We start from the raw sequence: 5664 nt of genomic DNA, 5'->3' as shown, positions 1-5664 counted from the left end.
CAACAAGGACAAGTGCAGAGTCCTGCACTTGAATGGAAGAATCCCAAGAATTGTTATAGGCTGGGACCGACTGGCTAAGTAGCAGTTCTGCAGAAAAGGACCTGGGGGTTACAGTGGATGAGAAGCTGGATATGAGTCAACAGTGTGCCCTTGTAGCCAAGAAGGCTAATGGCATATTAGGGTGCATTAGGAGGAACATTGCCAGCAGATCTAGGGAAGTGATTATTCCCCTTTATTGGGATGTGGTGAGGCCGCGTCTGGAGTATTGTGTCCAGTTCTGGGCCCCCCACTACAGGAAGGATGTGGACGCATTGGAGAGGGTCCAGTGGAGGGCAACAAAAATTATTAGGAGGCTGGAGCACATGACTTAGGAGAGGCTGAGGGAGTTGGGCTTGTTTAGTCTGCAGAAGAATGACGGGGGATTTGATAGCAGCCTTTAACTATCTGAAGGGAGGTTCCAAAGAGGATGGAGAGAGGCTGTTCACAGTGGTGACGATGGCAGAACGAGGAGTGATGGTCTCAAGGTGCAGTGGGGGAGGTGTAGGTTGGCTATTAGGAAAAACTCTTTCCCTAAGAGAATGGGGAAGCACTGGAATGGGCTAACTAGGGAGATGGTGGAATCTCCATCCCTAGAGGTTTTTAAGTCCTGGTTTGACACAGACCTGGTTGGGATGATTGAGTTGGGATTGGTCCTGCTTTTGGGCAGGGGGCTGCACTCGATGACTCCTGAGGTCTCTTCCAGCCCTGGGATTCTATGATTCTAAGGCAAGGGACTTCTTTTATTTGAGAGCCCCAATTCCTTCAACAGCAGTATAGGTCTAATCCATGGAGCTCCTGAAGAGCAGCTCTGCATCCCTTTCTATGGCAGCCCAACTGTCCTTGGAACTGGTCAGACCAGTGTGACATCCCCCTGTGTAGGCATAATGAGCTATCGTGTCCTTCACTCCCATGCACCAACTTTGCCACTTATCAACTATGTTTTTAATTTGTTCCAAGGGAAAGCTGAATGAAGCCAAAATTAATGAGTGTTTTAACTTGTAACAAAATACAGGACTGTGTAGCACTTTAAAGACTAACAAGATGATTTATTAGATGATGAGCTTTCGTGGGCCAGACCCACTTCCTCAGATCCACTATTTGATCTGAGGAAGTGGGTCTGGCCCACGAAAGCTCATCATCTAATAAACCATCTTGTTAGTCTTTAAAGTGCTACATAGTCCTGTATTTCGTTTCAGCTACACCAGACTAACACGGCTACATTTCTATCACTGTTCTAACTTGTGTTTCTGTTCCCAGGAAATGTTGAAACGGTAGATTCCTAGGGACTGTCAAGTAGAAAGATTGACCCAAATTAGTTACTTGTTTACTTTCTTTGGCTCCACTGGAATCTTACAACAGGGATTAACTAGCTCCATTCATATCTATAATTAACACAAACAAAATCTATGTTTAGTGACAGGTAAGGTTTCCTGAGCACATGTCTAACAATCCAGACATTTAAAATCAGAAGTTAGTAGAAGGAGGCTGAAAAAGGTGAGGCTTTCGAGAGAAAAATTGCCCGAGAAAGGGTTATTTTGAACTCCAATTTACTCTGTATCAACCCATTTTTCCATTAAACCAACCTAAAGTACTATAAATAGGACTCAAAGTTTATGTCCTATGTTTTAGTTTTTGTCATAAACACCACAAGAAAAAAATATAAAGCAAATGGGAAAAAAGGGAGGATGCGAGTTATGAAAAAGCAAAGAGTTGATAGGAGAAGCTAAAATTGGGGGGAAAAATCTATAACCAGTAACATAAAGGATAATTAGGAAATGTTTAAATATATCGGGAACAAAAGAAATCAGAGGAATGGTAAAGATCCATTACTGTATAAGGCTGGTCAAATTGCCAATCATGATGAAAAAAAGAAACTTCAGCAACCTGCTTGGAATTTAATGCGTTGAACTACACACAAGCCATAAAGATTGGATGTCTTTCTAAAACATATGTGGTAGCTCAACCGAGGGATGTTAAATTGCGCTTAATCAGCTAATCCAGTAGTTGGTGGAATTTCCATCGACTACTCAATTAGTCAATAAGGGTATGTCTACATTAGCTCGTTAATTTGAGCTAGGTAGGCAAAGCAGGCAACCGGAGTTGTAAATGAAGCCCGGGATTTAAATAGCCCAGGCTTTATTTGCATGTTCCCGTCCGGTCGCCATTTTGAAATTCCACTAGCCCGAAGTAACTGCCGCGCGGCTATAGAATGAGATGTAACAGTTAATTCGAACTAAGGACTTAGTTCGAATTACCGTTTCATTGCCACATGTAGCCGGCAGGAAGGGACCTCGAGAGGTCGAGTCCAGTCCCCTGCCCTCATGGCAGGACCCAGTACTGTCTAGACGAGTGTTTCTTAAACTTTTTAAGACCGAGGAACACCAAACAATTTTTTTTTAATGAGCATTTTTTGTTGACTCCTGAGGTCTCTTCCAGCCCTAGGATTCTATAAATGTGCTTGGTACCTGTGCCTGGACCTTTATGCTTGATCTGGCTTATACTATTTCTCTTTCCTGCCTGCGGTTCCACTGAGCCAAAGTCTTGCTTCCTAGATTTCAGGCCTGTTGCTGTTTTTATGTTACCGGCCTTTATTCGGGCCTGCTGATTTTATGTTACCAACCCGCAACTTACTACAGAGGCAACTGAGTCCCAAAAAGGAGGAGCAGCTTGTTCAAAAACACAGCAAGCCAGCGGCAGCGCTAGGAATAGGACCCGTATGTCCCAACTCCCTGTCCCCTGCTGTACTAACCAGACCAAAATACTTTGACCACCAGGGTCTGAAGCCGCACAGACAGGGGCCACGGATGGGGAGGGGGAGAGGCAAAGGGGGCAGTTGTCTCGGGAGCTGATGATTTAAAAGGGTCCAGGCCTCTGGGTCACTGTATCGACTATTATGGCAGCCGCCACTGCCAGAGACCCGGGCAAATGAAATCAATCCTAGAGCTCTGTCTGGTGCAAGGTGGGTGGCGCTAAGGCCTGAATGGCCCTCGCCTTGCCCCTCCTACCTTTAGCTTTGCCCCTTTGAGGGGGTCTAGAGCCTTGCCCCTTTGAGGGGGTCTTGAGCCGACCCCCTCCCATACATTACCCAGGGCGCGACAACGTCTGTGACCAGCCCCGTTGACATGAATGTGCCCCAAATCCCTCAGACCCAGTACAGTCCCCCCCTCCTCCCCTCCCCCCGGATCCTTAATTCTTCTCTTGTCATCTGATTGCTTCAAGCATTGTTACAGGCTAGGGACCGACTGGCTAAGCAGCAGTTCAGCAGAAAAGGACCTGGGGATTACAGTGGATGAGAAGCCGGAGATGAGTCAACAGGGTGGCCTTGTAGCCAAGAAGGCTAATGGCATATTAGGGGGCATTAGGAGGAGCATTGCCTGCAGATCCAGAGAAGTGATTATTCCCCTTTATTCGGCTCTGGTGAGGCCACATCTGGAGTATTGCGTCCAGTTCTGGGCCCCCAACTACAGGAAGGATGGGGACGCATTGGAGGGGGTCCAGGGGAGCTTGACCAAAATGATTCGGGGTATGGAGCACATGACCTATGAGGAGAAACTGGGGGATTTGGGTTTGTTTAGCCTGCAGAAGCAAGGAGTGAGGGGGGATTTGAGAGCAGCCTTCAACTTCCTGAAGGGAGGTTCCAAAGAGGATGGAGAGAGGCTGTTCTCAGTAGTGAGGGATGGCAGAACACGGAACAGTGGTCTCAGGTTACAGCGGGGGAGGTCTAGGTTGGATATTAAGAAAAACTATTTCCCTAGGAGGGTGGGGAAGCACTGGGCTGGGTTCCCTAGGGAGGTGGTGGAGTCTCCATCCCTAGAGGTGTTTAAGTCTCCGTTTGACAAAGCCCTGGCTGGGATGATTGAGTTGGGATTGGTCCTGCCTTGGGCAGAGGGCTGGACTTGATGACTCCTGAGGTCTTTTCCAACTCTAGGATTCTATGATTCATCCGTGCGATGTCACTGGAGACGCAGGGAGGTACACTGTGGGCGAAAGCCCCGATCTTGCTTCTGGTTTTGTACAGGCGGCCGTGAAAGTAACTTTACAGTTTCTCACAGGTACTGTCCTGTTGCAGCCCAGGTCTTTGCAGTTCTTGCTGGAGCTGCGCACCAGGGCACTTTCACCTCTGTGTTCAGGATTCAGAGTTATCTCTTTTCCCAAAGATCTTCCCTGGAGCTGTTCAGAGAGAGCTTGCTCCCTCTCGCCACAGTCTCTCTTAAGGCAACCATGTTCTTCAGAGCCTCTGGCCTGACGTGGAACGGGACGGGGGACACCACAGAAGAGGCCAAATTCGCCGGGGGAAACACTCCAAGGAAATGGATGCTAAAGAGGGTCCATTCGCCAAGACTCATGTGCAGGGCCTCTTTGATTTCAGTGTTGTCACTGTAGACCAGCGCGCGCCCGTTGAGATTATGGTCCCTGAGCCTCTGTTTGTACAGCGGGACGTTTTCCTCCTTCAAGCCGATTGTGTCCATCTGGAAGAGAAGTGGGAGCACCCGTTAGTGCCGTGCATCTACTGAACATGTCGCCAAACACGTTTTTAGGAAGGGTCCGCTATAGCTCCCGAGAGGAACCTGTCTGGGCTTGCTCAGATTCTAGCAAACAAGGCGGGCCGGCCGGCTGTGGGGCCAGGTATGGTACCCTGCACACCCCACTGCCGTGTGCTTGGATTCTGCTAGGGGCACCGCTGAGCAAGTTGGCACGGCAGGGGAAATAGCATGCTCTCTGCAGGCAAAAGCTAGCAATGCAGGGACCACTGGAGGGGTGTGTTGAAATGAAGAGGGAAGGTTTCCTGACCCTGCTTGTAGGCTGGAGGGAAGCATGCAGTCAGCCTGACGGGGGTGGAGTTGGGCCTCTCGACCTAAGGCTATATCTACACTGCGGGCTTTTGCAGGCAGAGAGTATGCTAATGAAGCACTCGTTAGCAACTTCTTGGCACTCATTAGCATGCTCTCTGCAGGCAAAAGCTAGCAGTGTAGACATAGCCTCAGGGTTCTTGTGTGTTATTCTGGATAAGGGGTATTACGCTGCAGGCCTCCAGCAAGAGTATTTATGTTTTTGCCTCTCTTCTCTCTGGAGTGCATAACAGACAGCTACGGGTCTCCCAGTCTTAAAACCGACCAAAGTCATTTCAGAGCGTAAAGGATGAACCCGGGGAGAGCCAGCCAATGGCTTCGGGGTTGGAGGAAAGAGCTTCAAGGAACCGAGTTGTTCCAAGAAGAAATGTTTTGTGCAAACCAAGAGTCAGCAGCAGCAGAAAGTGGGGGAACTAGCAGAACCCGGACTGTGGCCTTGCCCCCTACATCACCCTTTCCCCCTCATCCTCACTCTGCCCATTCCCCCTCATGTGCCCCCCTACTCCTGAGGCCTCAAACCCACACTGTGCCTTCCCCGAAAGCCCCCATCCCACACCGTCTGTTCCCCTCAACATCCTACCCCCACTAGTTCTCGCTCCTCTCCCTCCAGTTATGCAACAGTTATGTGGGACAGTTTTCTCCCAGCTCTGGGGCCCGTAGTCAGGGCTGTCCCTAGGCCCATGGGAAATATGTAGCTGCATAGGGCACCGGAAAATTTGGGCACCAAATTTTTGAGTTCCCCAATGCAGCAGCCATGTGTTCTTGTATGTCTGAG

This window comes from Pelodiscus sinensis, chromosome 18 (genome assembly GCF_052426305.1).
Source record: "Pelodiscus sinensis isolate ZL-2025 chromosome 18, ASM5242630v1, whole genome shotgun sequence".
In the NCBI taxonomy this organism is placed as follows: domain Eukaryota; kingdom Metazoa; phylum Chordata; order Testudines; family Trionychidae; genus Pelodiscus; species Pelodiscus sinensis.
This window is presented reverse-complemented; position numbering follows the sequence as displayed.